Here is a 16,784-nt window from a genome sequence, read left to right as displayed (position 1 = left end):
TGGTCTCCAGACTTCCCCAAACGTTTCCTCTAATCTCGCTGTTGGTAACCGGAAGACACCAGTAAACACTCAACTCGTCACATTCTCCAAATTCAAGTTTAATGTGAAGTTCAGATCCTAGGGCTTTAGAGCAGGGTTTAAAGTCAGTGCATCATCATCTTTCATTCCTAGCCAAAAGTTATTTATTTTAAAGATTTCATTTAGCATGCAGATTTGAGCAGTTTATTATCCCCAATAGGAAAGGAATGAAAGCTCTCTCAAGATATTTCGCCTGGGTTCTCAGAAAACCACCTGTATTGCAGAATGTGGGGGGAAAGTTGATGCACAGTGCCATCTCCTGGTCTCTTTTGGGTGTTGCACCAAGAGAGTGAGAAACGTTAGGGAACAGATGAACACAGGTCTAACAGTGACTTTCAGGCCATTCAAACACACGAAGCCAGCACTGCTGTCGATGAACCGTACCTAAAATGTGAAAGTGTGAGTGCGGCTGCCCCAGCAATCCCCAGAACACCGATTGGTGCCAAATATTAAAATCCACCAATGTGGTGTAAACCCAGGTATACTAAAAGCTGGCAAGAACATAACTGTTTAAAAAGTTCCTGTAATAATGTGAGAAAATACCCAGGAGAATACCAGCAGGAAAATAAAAGTAGAGAGTATCAAGTGCAGTCATAAGACTATAAAATGAAAGAAATGGGATGTGCAAAGATGGCAACAATATGGTTGATTTCTTTTTGTAATATCACTTCATATTACACATCGTATGTGCAACTTCACTTCCTGGTGGTGTATCATAGTCACAGGAAACATTCTGCCAAGAGAAACAAGCCAAGGGCACCCAGCTGACACATGGTGACCACTATCAACCCTGCCCAACAAACCACTTTCTCTCCCCGCAGTCAGCTGCAGAGCGTGTGGGTAACAACGTACCTGGAAATGAAATCACCTGAGAGCAATAATCCAATATCACTCATCACCAGGAATTTCATCTGCCAATCACACAGTCCCTGCAACAGCCATTTCCGAACCTCGCTTACCCTGACTTTCTTGGAGAGCTTTTTAAAAACAGATCTTCAGGTCCTACTTTCAGAGCTACTGCAACAGAATCTCTAGGGCTGGAACCCACAAAACTGAAGGTTTAAAATGCTCCCCAAGTGATTCTAAATGCAACCACGAGTCCCTGAGCTCCCACGTGGGACCCACTGGGGGATCAGAGCGCCATCTTACTGAGAAGGGAGGAAGACGCAAAGCCCTTGCAGTCAGTCGGCACTGTTTCCAAGAGAGGTGGCTTCAGCCCCAGATCATCAAAGGTAAGCATTCTTTACTGCAAAAGTGTGCTGGCAGTGAACAGGTTTCCTTTGGGGTAGACTGTTTTCAAATGAAGAAATAATTCAATTTGTGTGTAATGTATAGCTGCTTTCTACCACCACCGCCAACCCCAACCCCATCCCCCGCTCCCCAAGATAAAAAAAACCTTTCCTACTGAACTATGGAAGTCAGGCTTATTTTACTGTTGACCAAAGTCTGCATCCAGGGAAAAAATTATCTTGGATTACTTGGGTGCACAGTTACCCAAAGGAGGAACCCCTCTGGTCCAACAGCTGTCTGGGTGGTTGGAGCATTTGCTGTGGGCTGAGCTAGAAGGCTCCTAGTGGAGTAGAGCTGGAGGCTGGAAGATTAATTAAATGCACTAGCTACAAATTGGGAGTGAATGAATAATTGCCAGAACTATGATGAGAATTGAAAGGAGGCACCCTTCTTCCGGCCTCCCTGCATCCCCTTGTCAAAATTAGTTAATCTCACCTTTGAGCACCCCATTCTCACATCCCCATCAGAGGCCACATGTCATAGTGTTGGGGTTGATTGGCTGGTGTATGCCCCAACTTCCTGTCCCACGGGTTTTGATGTCCAGGGGACAGATCTGCACTCTCACCTTGCCTGCCCTGAGGCACCTAGGACAGGACTTTGCCCACAAGGAAAGCTCCTAAATGGTAGCTGAGTTTTTGAAAGAAATTGGTGGCTGATTTGGTTAAGGAACAAGAATGTGTTGCCATCAAAGGTGATTAGAACCAGCACTTGGTTTAAAACAAACAGGAATTGTCATTCCTAATGATAGAAATTACAAGAAAAATAACAGACAGCCTTAGCAGAGGTTGTCACCAGCGCACTCAAGAATTCTTTCGGCTGTGACTCCTGAGACATGGTGGAGACAGTACCGTGAGCCCAGGGCAGTCTCCCCAGAAACTCCTCCTCAATGGCACGAAGCATAGCAGGGATTATGGGGCTTGAGGAAACCTCTAGATTTTCCACCATCTGCCTGAGAGCTCGCAGCTCCACCTTCCGACAGTGAGGAAGGAAGGGGTGTGCATTCAGCCTGGGGCTCTGGGAGGCCTGGAGAGGGAAATGAAATAGACAGTAATCTGGAAACTGGAAATCACGGTGGGCTGCCCAAAAGCTCAAGTGTGCTGACAGCCAGAGAGGTTCCTGAGATTCTGCTTTTTAGTCTTGCTGGGCGGGGAGGACGAGAGGAGAAGGAAAATGACTACGACTAGGAAATACAGAGGAGCAAAACAGATGAAGAAATTCTGTACCCAGAAATACCATTGTTGTTTTCCTGTCAATGAAAATGTTCGCATAACTTCCAGATGTACCACTAGTCAATGTCACAGAACACACTTTTCATTTATTTCGTTCTGTTTCTCTGCAGACTCTCTGCTCAGCTGTAAGACATTTACTTCAGTCCCATTAATCAATCGATAAGCCCGTACTCTGAGCATGCACTGCCCTCCCACGTGTGCTGCGTACTGCCGCTTTTACAAAGGGAAGGAGCTGAGTCCTGCCTAAAGAGCCTTTATCCGTAACTGAGCCATAGATTTATGAAACTATCAGTGAGTAAAAAACACCACACAGGCTTATTGTGTGATATAGTCAGAACAGTAGACAATAAAGTATACATTTTAAAAGATTATTTTAAGTCATTAGTTTCAGAATGATCTCATTTATGATTATAAATTCATTCTATAGATATGTCCCTTTCCACATCAAGCAAACTGATATACATAAAAATTTAGATTTATACCAGCTATCAGTCAGGGAGAGGTAGCTCTTTCTAAAATAGTCACTTTCAATAGGGGTTTATCACAGCTCCTTCGAAATGGAGAGCGCATGGTACAGTTCGGAAGCAGGTGCTGGTGATGAAGAGCACGTGCTCCAGAGCAGACAGCTGGCTGGGTTTAATGTGAGCTCTTAGCTAGCTCCTTGCTGGGTGACTCCAGTCAAGCGATGCAACATCTCTGTGTCAGAGTCTTCATTTGTGAAATGGAGATAATGATCGAATACTCCCATGGGGAAGTTTCAAGATTCAATGAGTTCATGTAGTTCAAGTTCTTGGCGCTGTGCCTGGCCCTCATCTGCTGTGGAAAGTTGAGGCAGGACACTGCCGGGGCCAGGTGAGTGGGAAGTCCCTGGACGAGGTAGAATATCTCATTCTAAATAGGAGTTTGTTTTCTCCAGAGAGATCACAACATAAATGTTTGAGAATAAATACTAGGAAATCACAAAGTCTAGATTTAGATACATGTTTTTCCCCTTTTCTTTCAATCTTAAAGCAGATGTTACTTGTCCTTTGGCATCAAATTGATGATGGAATTTTCCCACCCACCTCATGTGGAAAAACAGCTTGGGTGAGCAGAGTCTGGGGATCTTTGATGTGGGTCAAACTGAGTTAGCCAGCTTGATGGACTCTCGGATATGGCACCAGCTTGCTGGTTCTGTGGGGAGAGTGTTTAGAAAAGAGACAATGGCTTCTGCTCACCTTGATGCCAGAAACTTCAGAGTCTTCCTGTATACCACTGGTGCCTTTCAAGCTGCTACCCCAGTGCTGGAAGTCAGAGAGAGTGATTCTGAGTAGGGGAAAGGCTAAGGGAGTAAACCCCGACAGAAAATCCGGAGCCGGAGTCCCTAAGGCGGTTTGACATTGTAGTCAACACCGGCAACTCCTGCGGCGCACCTGAAGCCAAGCTGTATTGACTCCGTCTTTCCCTTGGATCCTTCAGCTGCGAAGAGAGGGGGGGTCTGCTGCATGGGCAACAGCAGACCCTCCATATCACCCTGCCCAGGCTCTGTAGCTTCAGCTCCACTGGAGAGGACACTCCAGCGTCATCGCAAGATGTCGATTTAACACGGGAGGAGACAGATACCGTGTCACTCCCGAGTCGGACTGCACAACCATTCTCGGCGGTGCAGATAGACTCTTAAGAAGCTACACCATCGTCTCTCGAGACGGACGGCTGCCGACGACGAATTGATGCTGAATGATAATTATTCTAATTTCTGTGCATAGAAAAGCTATATTTTCTTATCTTCCACACATTTGCAATAAGCATATGGTTTAAAAAGCAATGATCATAATAATTATTCTTTTCAGTGAAATGAGGTCAGTTTAAAGCTAAATGTAAAAATGAATTTAGCAAAAACTCAAGTCAAATGAAATAATGCTTCAGAGAATATTCTTATGTTTTGATTTTGTCTGGGCCTAATAGAGGTTAAAAATAATGGTCCAAATAATTCCAAGTGCTTCTTTATGAATAATAGTGGATAAAGTTCAAAGTATATAATTTAACAGATTTTTTAAATAGTTCAAATTCAATTATTCTGGATTTTTATTTCAGCCCTTGATGCTTGTAACTTTTCTGTGTCTTATCTCAGCTAAATTGTCCTTGAAAATTGGTAGGGCCCATATCTACAATTTTTTTAATTTTTGTGTTCAAATGTAATAAAAATATAGAAAAATGCACAGATCATACATAGAACTCAATGAATTTTTACAAACTGAACACAACTGTGTAACTATCACCCAGATCAAGAAACAGAACTTACCAACCCCTCGGAAAGCCCGTTTCACACATCCTTCAGGGCATTCCCCATTCCCCACAAGTAACCTCTATCCTGACTGTTTACTGCACAGTTGAGTGTATCTGTTGGCTACTGCCACATCACAGACAGCCACAAAACCTCACGCAAGACATGATGACGCGCCTGCAGTGGTTGCACAGGCAGCACTGCTCAGCTTGGCCGAGCTGTCCCCCCAAGCCAGGGATGGGGCGCAGCTCTCCCCCTGCAGGCTGGCAGGGCATGACCACAGTGACAGCAGAGGTAAGGGAACGAACAGAAATATGCAGGCCTCCTGTTTACACAACACAGGATCTGACAGCCAGGACTAGCACGAGGCTAGTAAAGTGAGCTGTATACGTGCAGGGTCAGTCTCTGTCTTTATTAAAAATATTGATATTTTGTTCACCGTGCATTTTTTTACATACACTTTGATTTTTTAAAAAAAAGAAAAAAAGGCCCTGGCCAGGTGGCTAAGTTGGTTGGCGCGTCGTCCCATACACCAAAAGTTTGTGGGTTCAGTCCTGGTCAGGGCACATGCCAGGTTGTGGGTTCAATCCCCAGTCAGGGCATGTGTGGGAGGTGGCCAATCAGTGTTTCCCTATCATCTCTCTGTCTCTCTCCCTCTGTCTGTCTGTCTGTCTGTCTCTCTCTCTCTCTCTCTCTCTCTCTCTCTTACTTCCTCTCTTTATATCAGTGGGTCGCAACCCCTTTGGGGGTCGAATGACCCTTTCACAGGGCTCACCTAAGACCATCGGAAAACATATATATAATTACATATTGTTTTTTGTGATTAATCACTACGCTTTAATTATGTTCCATTTGTAACAATGAAAATACATCCTGCATATCAGATATTTACATTACGATTCATAACAATAGCAAAATTACAGTTATGAAGTAGCAACAAAAATAATTTTATGGTTGGGGGTCACCACAACATGAGGAACTGTATTAAAGGGTCACGGCATTAGGAAGGTTAAGAACCACTGCTTTATATGATCAATGGGCATATCCTCACGTGAGGATTCAAAAAAATTTTTTTAAACATTACATTAAAATTTTATTTTTATTGACTACTGAGGTTTTTGGCAACCCCTTAAACTTTGTGTGTGACCAGGGTAAATGCCTTACTTGCCCTGTTGGGGAAATGCACTCTGCATCTTCAGCGAGAGAATGTGATGAAGGGCATGGATACTGGGGAAGATGAAAAATCAGAGCTCACAGCACAATTATCAGATTAGTTTGGGCCACTTTTATGCTTCATCGATGGGAATTGTACAGTATGTATTCCTTTGAGTTTGGCTTCTTTCTCATTATGTTTGTGGGCTATATCCATAGGGTTGTAAATATTTTAGTCTCATTGCTGAATAGAATCCCATTGTGCGAAGATACCGCAGTGTTGTTGAGTCTTTGAATAGTCACAGCTGAGAGTTATTATGAATGGTGCTGCTTTGACCAATGTAGTATAAGTTTTTGTTAAATATACATGCATCTTTGCTGGGCATATATGTAGGAGTAAAATGCCGGGTCAGAGGGTATGCCTATATTCATTTTTAGAGGTGCTGCCAGTTTTTAAATATTAATTCCTTTAGCTTTTTTGTAAGTCTTGAAATCTGGTTGACCCTGAGGAAACAGACTGAATGAGGAACCTTGAGGGGAAAGCAGGCTGAAAGCATCACCCTTCTCCTATCAGGACTGGATTTTTTTTTTTTTTATGCCACAAATTCCTTCTGGTCTAGAATAAGGAAGCTGAGGCCCAGAGAAAGCACGGGACAAAGCAAATTTAGCCTGTGTGACTAAGGAGGGCACGGAGATGGCCTGAGGAGGCAGAGCCCAGGGCAGAACTGTCCTGCTGATGCCCTGGTTGCTGGGGCACAACACCCACTCATCGGCTTGTGATCGAGTTTTAATTGTCTTGGCTGTTTCTGGCCCTTTGCATTTCCAAATGAGTGTTAGAAGTAGCTGGTCAATTTCCACAAAAGAAGAAGAAAATTTGATAGGATTTGTATTGACTATTTTTTGAATCTATAGACTAATCTGTGGAGATGTGCCATCATTACAAACCACATGCTTCCATGTCTTCTTAAACTTCTCTCAAAGTCTCATACCTTTGTAAATGCAAAATGTATATGTGGTCAACAAATGCATTGTTGGTCCAAGGCTTTAGACTGAATTATATTCTCAGTCACACTCCATATCTTACCTACGCCTAAGCTCCTCCTTCACTTCCATCCCCTGGGCATTGCACGGTTCTTCCTTCAGTCAGGTGGAATTCCCCTTGAGCGCTCTATTCCTCCCACCTGACAAAAATCTAATCTCCCTTAACCAGCCAACTCAAATTTCACTGCTCTGCAGAGAGAGCAGGCCTTCCTTGGGGTCTCCGCTCTATTCTGCTTTACTTGACTTAAATCACCAGTGAGTGCCGAGCAGAGCCAGCCCAGCACGCTGTAGATATGTGCTGGGTAGGTGAAAAAAGCCATTCCTTTTCTGTTATTTGGTTTTAGCGGTTTATGGGTTGGTTTGCTTACTGAGTTTTTGTAGGACTTCATTGGAATTTCACTTTAGTCAAAGAAGAAATGTAGTGTACAGGCTTGGGAAACTGGTGTGTGTCAGTCTGATTTCTGAAGCAGATGCGTTGTTTGGTCTGATTCACCCCTCATCTTCTAAGTTAGTATTACAGAAAACCAGCCACTCTGAATTTTGTGTCAGATACCAGCAACATGAGTGTTCATGAAAAGACAGCCACACTTCCAGTGACCACTAGGTGGCAGTTTTACTCTCAAAAGTATGATCAGCTTGACAATGTTGGGCACTGTCACTCCAGAGGTCCAGAGATAAACCATGGAGTAAAACTTACTTAGGCCTGTTGGTGGAGAAATGAAGGCCCATGGAAACTGAAAAGAAATGCCATTAGACGTTATTTCACTGAAAGGTTAGCAAGAAGTTAAATCAGCCACACTCACAAAACCAGTAAGAAAGTTGTGTAACACCAGAAACAAGTCCGTATTGAAAGTCAGAAGAGTCTCCTGTTAGCTGGCCATAGCTAAACCCAGCCCCTTTGGTTGGGGGGAAGGGGCGGTGTTGGGAGGGGCATGTCTCTCTGGTAGGACAGCACCCCTGGTGATGTTGAATTCTCCTGGGAGGAAAGAGGCTTAAAGGCTTTAAAAAAGACTCTACCCAACAACTTTTACTTGAAACTGCTGGTAGCCCCCAAATTATTGGGGAACCATGGCAAAGTTGTGTTTTGCGTTTGAGGGGTGGAGGTAGAGGACATTATTAATCAGCTATTTCATTTCATTTTATTCTCACAACTTTATGAATTAGGGAACCATTTTACAGATTAAAAACCTGAGCCTCAGAGCAAGTATATCTCTCATCCAAAGCCACAAAGTAAGAGGTTGGGGGTGGGAAGCCAGCGCTCCGGCTGTTGCCATGGGCTCAGGCCGATTACCAAGAAATCGCACCTCCCTCTCCGGGGAATAATGAGAACCTCCCCCTCCCAGGTGTCTGCGGGATGAAGGGGGCAATGCTCACAGAGAGCCCGGCCCCGTGCAGCAGCAGGGGCCGCTCCACATGCAGCAAGCAGCGGCTCCGAGGCCCAGGGGCCTTTCTCAGCAAGGACCCCCCTCTGGAAGCTGCCGCACGGAAGTCAGTGGCCCGAGGATGGGCTCCGCTGTTCTTCTGCCCAATGCTGATCTCACCTGAAAGTGACATCACCAACCCAAGAGGAACCTCTCTGATGAGGTCCTGGTGGAGGGGAACTGAGCCAGGAGGCCATGACTGAACTGAAATAACTGACCTCAGTTGTCTAGAAACCAAGACTGATTGGTTCTCCTCTCTGGGTAACCACAGGAGGAACTCTGAGGGGCTCCGTTTAGTCTGCCCAGTTCTGATTCTAAGTTTGATAAGGGACTTTCCAGGCCAGGGGCAGGGCTTATCTCCGTATAATATTGAGGGGGCTCCTACAACAGCAGACCCAGGCTTTTCATGGTCCATTGCCAACAGGCCCCCTGTGGACCCTGAGGGAACAGATTGAATAATGAACCCCGAGGAGAGAACGGGCTGAAAGTGTCACCCACCTCCTGTGAGAACTGGGTTGTTTTATGCCACGGATTCCTTCTGGCCTAGAACAGGAAGACTGGGGCCCAGAGAAAGCGAGGGACAAAGTAAATCCAATCTGTGTGACCAAGGAGGGCAGTGAGATGGGCGGGAGGAGACAGAGCCCTGGGCAAAGCCGTCCTGCTGATGCCCCGGTTGCTAGGACATAACATCTACTCGTAGCTCGTTGGGAGGTTTTAATTTTTGTACCCAAAGATCCTGAGGAATTAAATTACCTGTTCTTTTTTTCTTTCTCTGCTACCAACCCCACAAAGACTGCAGACAACAAAATACTCAAGTCTAGAGTAAGCAGTACTGGATACAGAGGAAACTGAACCCTCTATGAGTTAACACACAGTAGAAATTAGAACTGCTTCTTTATTTCCCTCCTGCTGGAGTGTGACCTGTCAGGGAGGCCAACCAGAAGAGGGAGGGAACAGTGTGAAAGAAGAGCTAATAAGAAGGGCCTGCAGCTTTTCCCCTGCCATCCTCATCACCACCACCGACATCGACCCTCAGGCCTTGTCCCTAGTTGGGTGGCAGAAGGAAGGAAAAGAGTGGGACTCCCACAAAGATCTGAGGAGAGGGGAGAGTGCATGCTCCCCCCAGTGGCAGCCCCCACAGATCCCGGACAGATCCCCCCCAGACATGTCTGCTACATATCATGAGAAGACAGGAAGTGGGCAGAGGGCCAGGTGCAGGCAGGTGGGAGGGTCCAGAAGCTACCTTTGGGCTTCCTTGGAGTCCAGTGTTGTCACGGGGGAGGTCCATCAGATCCTCTGGACCCTGACTGGGCCACGGGCATTAGCTGGAGCCTGAGACAACTTGCCAGTTTCAGGAGGGCACTGGGAGGAGAGCGGCAAGGGGCACGGGTGTGGGACCACCTGCCCGATGCGAAGGTTCAGTAGCTGCCTCTCTGGAGCAGCAGAGATGACAGGAAGCAGTGGGGGGCCCTATGTGCTTCCTGAAAAGAGCAGCCTCCAGGAACATCTGTCCCTAGGGCCAGGCAGGTGGGGATGCCAGCAGCAGATACCAGCAGAGAAGTAAGCCCGATGTCCCAGGAAGCACGCAGGACCAGAGTATGCCCTCCCTACCCCCAAAACACACCCAACCATGAAGAAGGACTTCTCTATCCCTGGCTATTGGGGTTGCCAGAAGCAAGAAAATCATGATCACTTGTGAAATAGATTCCACTCTGTAACCATTTGTATTAGTTCTCTATTGTTGCCGTAAAAATTACCATAACTTTAGCAGCTTAAAACACAAATATGTCTTAGTTCTATGGACCTGGAGTCCCACAAGTCTCACTGGACGACAGTCCAGGCATTGGCAGGGCTCCATCCCTTTGTGGAGAGAAAATCTTTCGTTGTCTATTCCATTGTTGGCGGTTCCATGGGGCTGTAGGACTGAGGTCCCTGTTCCCTTGCTGGCTGTCAGCTGGGGTCACCCTTAACTCCTAAAAGGCTCTGATCCTTGCATGTAGCCCCTTACATCCCCAAACTAGTAACAGGGGGTCAAATGTTCTCACACTGCCATCTCTGACTTTTCCTGCATCGTCACATTTCTCTCTCTGACGGCACCAGAAAGATTGATTACTTCTAAGGACACCTGTGATTAGAATGGGCCCACCCAGATAATCCAAGATCACCTCTCCATATCAAGGTCCAAAACATTAATCACACCTGCAAAATCCCTTTTGCTGGGGGAGGTCACATATTCACAGGTTCAGGAGATTAGGATGGGAACATCTTTGTAGGCCATTATTCTGCCTATCCCCCACTATATATATTTCACAAGTATTCATTTAGTGCCTTAATGATCCAGGCACAGTGTACGTGCTGATTTATGATATTAAGGGCATTAGGTTGGGGAGGGAAGCAGGGGTGAGGGTGCAGGATACTGGGACACCTGTCTTAGTGCTCCTTTGCCGTACTGCAGGGGACGCCATTTACAGAAAATGTTAGGTGGCTATACCCCACCCTGACTCTCCTAGCCCCTTGACTCCCAATCTTCATCCCTGAATGCACAACTCTGGAGAGGGTCATTCCAGTTCCCTGGGGAGCAGGAGCTAAGCTCACCAAGGGACTGAGACAGGCACCTGCTAGACCTGGGTTCGGACATAGCAGGACGACCAAAAAGAGCAAGAGAGGACTTGCAGAATCCCAGAGAGGCCTGGAGAGAGATGCTGCCCCTGCCCTTTACCCTGTTTCCTGACCTGGTTTCATGGTTTCCCAGGGGACTAGAGGGTGTTATGCCCAGGGTCCTCTTGGGCCCCTTGTAACTCCAGATCATCAAAGAGAGGTGGGGTATGGGGGAGAAGAGGTTGGTTTCTCACTAACTGAAGCCCCTTCCGGCAGAGGCTCCCTGGCCTATATTTTACAGACCTGGGGCTCATGAAAGCCACCAGCTAGCTGGGTTTCTTTCTCAACCACAGTCATGGTGAGTCAGCACAGTGTTTAGCTTTCAGCCAGGAGGCCACAGCCCCCAGCAGAGGTCCAGGTGGAGCAGCCTCTTGATCAGCCCAGCCCCTGGCTCCGCCTACATCTTCCTTCTCATCTGGAGCCTGCCTGGATCAGCCAGGACCCTGGCTGCGTCCCTAGGCAGCAGTTCATCTAGCCAAGTGTAGTGCTGCCCAAAGCACGCAAGGTGGAGGCAACAGACAAACCGGAAAAGGACTCCTCAGCCTGGTCTGGCAAGCACAGCCCAGCATCTGAGGCTCTTTGCTCCAGGCCAAACCCGAGATCACAGGAAGGTGGTAGGGCGTTCTGCCTTCCTCTGCTCTGGAATCCACATGTGCAAGCCAGGCCCCACCTCACAGCACCACACTCCTGCCGGTGGGTTTTGTGGTGAATAGTGAAGAGCATTTAAGTGTGAGGGCACTGAGCACCCCTTCGTTATAGCTGTTCCTGCGGCTAGAAGTCTAACCACACGCACACTTCAGCTTTAGGAATGGAGTGTGACAGAATGCCGCTGGTACTTATCAATATTAACAGGAAGGCACAAGGTTATTTCATATTTGACCCTCTGCAGTCCCTGATTGCTGGTTACGGGTAGATGTGGCTTCTGTTAGGAAAGTCATATCACTTCCCTCTTGTTCCCAACCTGCTTTTAGTAAAAACTTCACAACCCCTTAAAATATCCCAAGACACTGGTATCTGTACATTTTCCTACCAGCTTCTTACATTTCAGCTTCATAAACAAGCTAGTAGTTCAACTATCAGACATGCAATTACAGAAGAGGGATTGTAGCTCCCCAACCCAGAATGGGGGACTCCTGGGCCCCATGTTTTTATCTCCCCTCAGAACTGCTGACATCATTTCAACCACTGCCTTCTGGGAGCAGGGGCAGATCTCTCTTCCTTTTCACTGTGGTGAGCCCCGATCTGAGACTCAGCCTCTTTACCGGGGAATAAGCTGATTGTCTTGGGCACACTCATTAATTGCAAAAATAAAGCTGCGTGTGGCAGAACAGCCTGGAACACTCAGAGGAGAACTCGCTGCCTCAGAGCCCCGCAGAGCCGTGTGCCGCCCGGGGTCCACAGAGCCGCCGCCCCACCGACTCTTGCCGACTGCGAACGTCAGACAGTTCTCGGAGCTGAGGAAACTAATTCTACGTCTTGTCATGGGGACAGAGAGTCGCATATCAGGTATTTCAGAGAGCACCAGGTTTATAAGGAAGCAGAACCAGGGTGACATTAGAAGGAATGGTGCCTGCCCTAGGGTTGAAGATGAGATCCTTTCAGGTGGGCAGGTGGAGGCAGGGAACACTGTTCTGTGGGAGATCATAGAACATCTGGGCAATGTCTCAACTGTCCCACTCCCACAGGTGTCCGGTCGTGTCCTGGAATTGGCCTAAGTTCCACCTGGGCCCCTGGCTCCAGCCAACACCCCAAGTTTGTTACTGCCTCGGAGGCCTTTCCTGCTATTTCCATGTCTGGAACATTCCTCCCCCAGTTCTCTCAGTGGCTCAGTCCCTCTTATCCTTCAGGCTTCAAGTCAGCATCACCTCTCAAAGAGTCCCTTCCTGACACTATCTCTGACATAGCCCACCCACCCCAAGGGCTCACTGTCCCACCGTCCTCTCTCGTTTTCTTGTTATCGCTGCCTGGCATTTTCTTAGGTCTGAGCTACTTATTGTTACCCACCAGTGTGAGCCCTGCGGAAGCAGGCCCTGGTCCTCTTGTTAGCTGCTGTGTCCCAGGGCCTCTGACGGTGCCTGGCACATAGTTGGCAGCCAGGAGAGGACATCTGTTGAAGGAATGTTGAAAGGCATGTTCAGATGTACATGTGTGATGGCTGGGAATCCCCATAAGAGTTGCACTTGAGGGCGCTGCCTGGGGGAAATCCCCTGAGGACTCTGGTGGAGAGGGCAGAACCAGGAATCTGGGCTTGTACGTCCTACAAAACGGCCATTCCAGGTCAAGTGTAAGGCTGTGTTCGGTAATTCCCTCCACATCCCGCCCCAGGGAAGAAGAGCCATGATGGGCACATTAAGCAGGGCCCTCCAAGCCTGTGAAGGAGACCCTTTGGAAAGATGTTAGTCCCAGAGGGCTCCCATGACGATTTCTGGGAGCAAAGACACTGAGTACCACCTACCTGTACCTTCAAACTCAGGTACATCTTCAACTCAAGACACTCAGAAGAGCATCCATGTTTGAGAAGTGACTATTAGGGAGTACGGTTTGAGGGAGCCAGAAAAGCTGTTTGGTTCCCTGCTCCCCTCCCCACCACCGCATATAAAGCTGCCTAGAAAGGAAGGGCAGAGAAAGCTCTAGAAGAGCAGAGAGAAGTAAGGTGCAGCCTTGCCCCTGCCACACCCCAGCCCCAAGGCCTGTCCCGCACCGGGAGGGCTCTGGGGAAAGGAAGAAAAACAGGATGGTCTCTCTGGGAGGTCTAGAGATGGGATGGAATTCTTCCCTCTGCTCCGTCTCAGCGTTTTCTGGGCTACAACCCCCGAAGACATGCCCAGCCAAAGCTATGTTATAATTCTCACTTCCCAGGCAGCGTTCAAGACTCAAAGTGTAATGGATGCTTGTTTGTCTGAAAAATCCTCATCCCCACCCAACCTCCTCCCTGTATTAGAACCCTGATTTTAGGAATTAGATTGGCAGAGCTTGGGGAGCCTAAGCTCCTCCTCTGGCCCCAGTGAGGGAGTCCTGATTAGGCTATGGCCTCGATGCTGGTTGCACTTAGAACCATTATTTAATTATTTATCGTGGATTTTTCACTATATCGCGGGATTTTGCGGTACTGTATACGTATGTTGTTAAAGTTACGTAGGTTTAAGAGTGTAGAATAAATGTAAGGTTCCTACTTCGCAGGGGGGGCGGGGTCTAGAACGTAATACCTGTGATAAGTGAGGGAATACTGTATATAAATGAACAAACAAAACAACAGACTGATGATTGCCAGGGGGGAGGAGAGCTAGGGGACTGGGTGAAAAAAGGTGAAGGGATTAAGAATCACAAATTGGTAGTTACAAAATAAGCACAGGGGTGTGAAGTACAGCATAGGGAATGAAGTTAATAATATTGTAATAACTATGTATGGTGCCAGATGGGTACTGGAAATGCCAAGGGAATATTTTGTAAAGTATGTGACTGTCTAACCACTATGCTGTACCCCTGAAACTAATACAAAATAATATTGAATGTAAACTGTAATTGAAAAAAATAGCCAATGGCAGACAAAAAAATACACATGTTAATGAAACAGGCCACACACACACACACACACCCAGGTGTGATGTGAAAGTGTGGACACCATTTTAAGAACAAAGGCCAGTACAGTAAAATCGGCAGAGAAAACAAAGCGGGGGGTGGGGGGGGCTGGATAGTTGAGATATTATTGAACAAATGACTTACCCAACCCTGCACCTGCCCCCTCTGCTGTGTGTGAGTTGATATAGGTTGATCTGGCCAGTTTCAGGTGGGGTTTTCATTCCCGGCAGCTGAGAGCATCCTAGGTGATATGGTCATATAGAAAGCAGCAGAGCTGAAAATCAAGCCAAGTCCATTGCAAAGGCAGCCAATAGAAGCTAAGGGTAAGGAGGGGCCATGAGACACTGGAAGGGTATTAAGGTCAGATCATTAGATTCCTAAGCAGTTGTCAACTAATGAAAGGTAGTTTGTTTAGATCATAATAAATTACCTTGGCTTTTTTCTTTTTCTTATTCATCAAAATCACTATCTAGAAATGAAGAAGAATATTACCTAGATAGGTAATTGCCAGATTTTGGTTTAAAAATAATAAAACTGGAGTGAAAGGTCAAGTTTGAAAATTTGGAAGTTATTAAAAATTAATAGCTAAAATAAGAAATCAGGATTGTCTTAGATTTTTTTTTTCCTCACCTGAGGACATGCTTATTGATTTTAGAGAGAGGGAGGGAGGGAGAGGGGGGAGGGGGGAGAGAGAGAGAAGCATCAGTGTGAGAGAAACATCAATCAGTTCCCTCCCATAGAGGCCCCAACTGGGGATTGTACCTGCAACCTGACCGGGAATCAAACCGTGACCTTTCAGTTTACGGGACAGTGCTCCAACCAACTGAGCCACAATGACCATGGATGGATTATCTTGGACTTTAATTAAATATCTAATAAATCCAATCATCTAGCCAGTAACCTCAGTGACTAGTAAGTCTAACCAGTTTTTCAACTGAATTGAGTCTTACAGCCTAGTAATTTTCCATTTGGAGCTAAGTTAAACATTAAAGAGACCCTTTACTATTTGGTCATTACAAAATAATCAAATCTTCAGTGAAAAGAAGTCACCAGAAATACAAGTGTGAAGGTTCTTGTACCATATCCCCCAAGCATAGGTATTGTGTAGTTCAGCTCTCAAAGCTGAGGTGGCTAGAAATTTCCACAGCAGTGCTGAGGAACGACCTGAAGGTGGCGCTGGAGGGTGGTGCTAATAGAGGATCTGATCCAGCAATTTCAGCATTTGGAAAGAGAAAAGTGAAGACTAGTCTTTCTTTTCTTCCTGTTAAAGTTAATTGCTTTAAGTTAACGCACAGCGTGAGTCTTTGTGGCATAAAAAGAATAACACAATTATAAAAGGTATAATTTGGAGGCTTTGTCAAGAGCCTAATAGAGTATGACGATCATATCCTAATAGGTATAAATGTTCTGCAGCGCTAATGCTCAGCACCGAGGGTGTCTGAAGGAGGAACAATGCCTGCATTAAATGTTCAGGCTCCAGAGAGAAAAAAGCTCTTTGGTCTGCAATTACCAGTCTGCTATTCTTTAAAACACATCTACTTGCTGCTTGCTATTTTTTTCACACATATTTTCCCCTGATGGTTTCACATGTACATTCACATGAGTAAAATGGGCTTTTTACACATGGCTGGGTGTTGAAGTTGCTGCCTGATGGACATGCTTAGATCCTCACTTTGTAGTTTTCCCTAACACTGTGTTTGTGAAACTCCAAAGTGCAAAACACAGTCACCTAGACAATACAGTTGCATTTTATGCCCTACTTCCCAAGCCTGCATCCTCCTGTGTGTCTCACTCGGGTTCTTCCCTTTGAAACCCTGTAACGGAGTGTCTTTGCCTCCCTGGAGAGTGAGCTCTTCTGTCCCTCAGGCAGTAACAGACCTCCAACCTCCTCTCTGGGTTCAGTCGCAGCACCATGCCGTGCCCAGCACTGTCCCACAAGGACTAAGACTAGCACAGAGTGGATCTCCCATGGTGTGCACCTCCCAGCCCTGCTTTTAGAAGGTCCTAAACCCCCGAGCTAAGGTTGCTCTGGCTCTTGGCTCGTTCCCTTAAAAATCCTTCCTACTGAGGAGA

General features: G+C 46.6%; 1 long non-coding RNA gene across 2 annotated transcripts in view; it reads right to left on the bottom strand.

Moving 5' to 3' along the window:
• Positions 1–14,953, bottom strand: part of LOC150016258 (uncharacterized) — a 29,075-nt gene extending 14,122 nt beyond the window's left edge. For both annotated transcript variants that reach the window (XR_016510042.1, XR_016510043.1), the window contains exons 1-2: positions 14,856–14,953; positions 13,137–13,239 (exon numbers count right to left, since the gene is read on the bottom strand). This is a non-coding gene — a long non-coding RNA (uncharacterized LOC150016258). The remainder of the gene's footprint in view (positions 1–13,136; positions 13,240–14,855) is intronic.
• Positions 14,954–16,784: the final 1,831 nt, after the last annotated feature.

The sequence above is a fragment of the Furipterus horrens genome, unplaced genomic scaffold, assembly GCF_987537825.1.
Source record: "Furipterus horrens unplaced genomic scaffold, mFurHor1.1.pri manual_scaffold_3, whole genome shotgun sequence".
Lineage (NCBI taxonomy): Eukaryota > Metazoa > Chordata > Mammalia > Chiroptera > Furipteridae > Furipterus > Furipterus horrens.
Note: the sequence above shows the minus strand (reverse complement) of the source record. Positions and strands in the feature narration are given on the sequence as shown.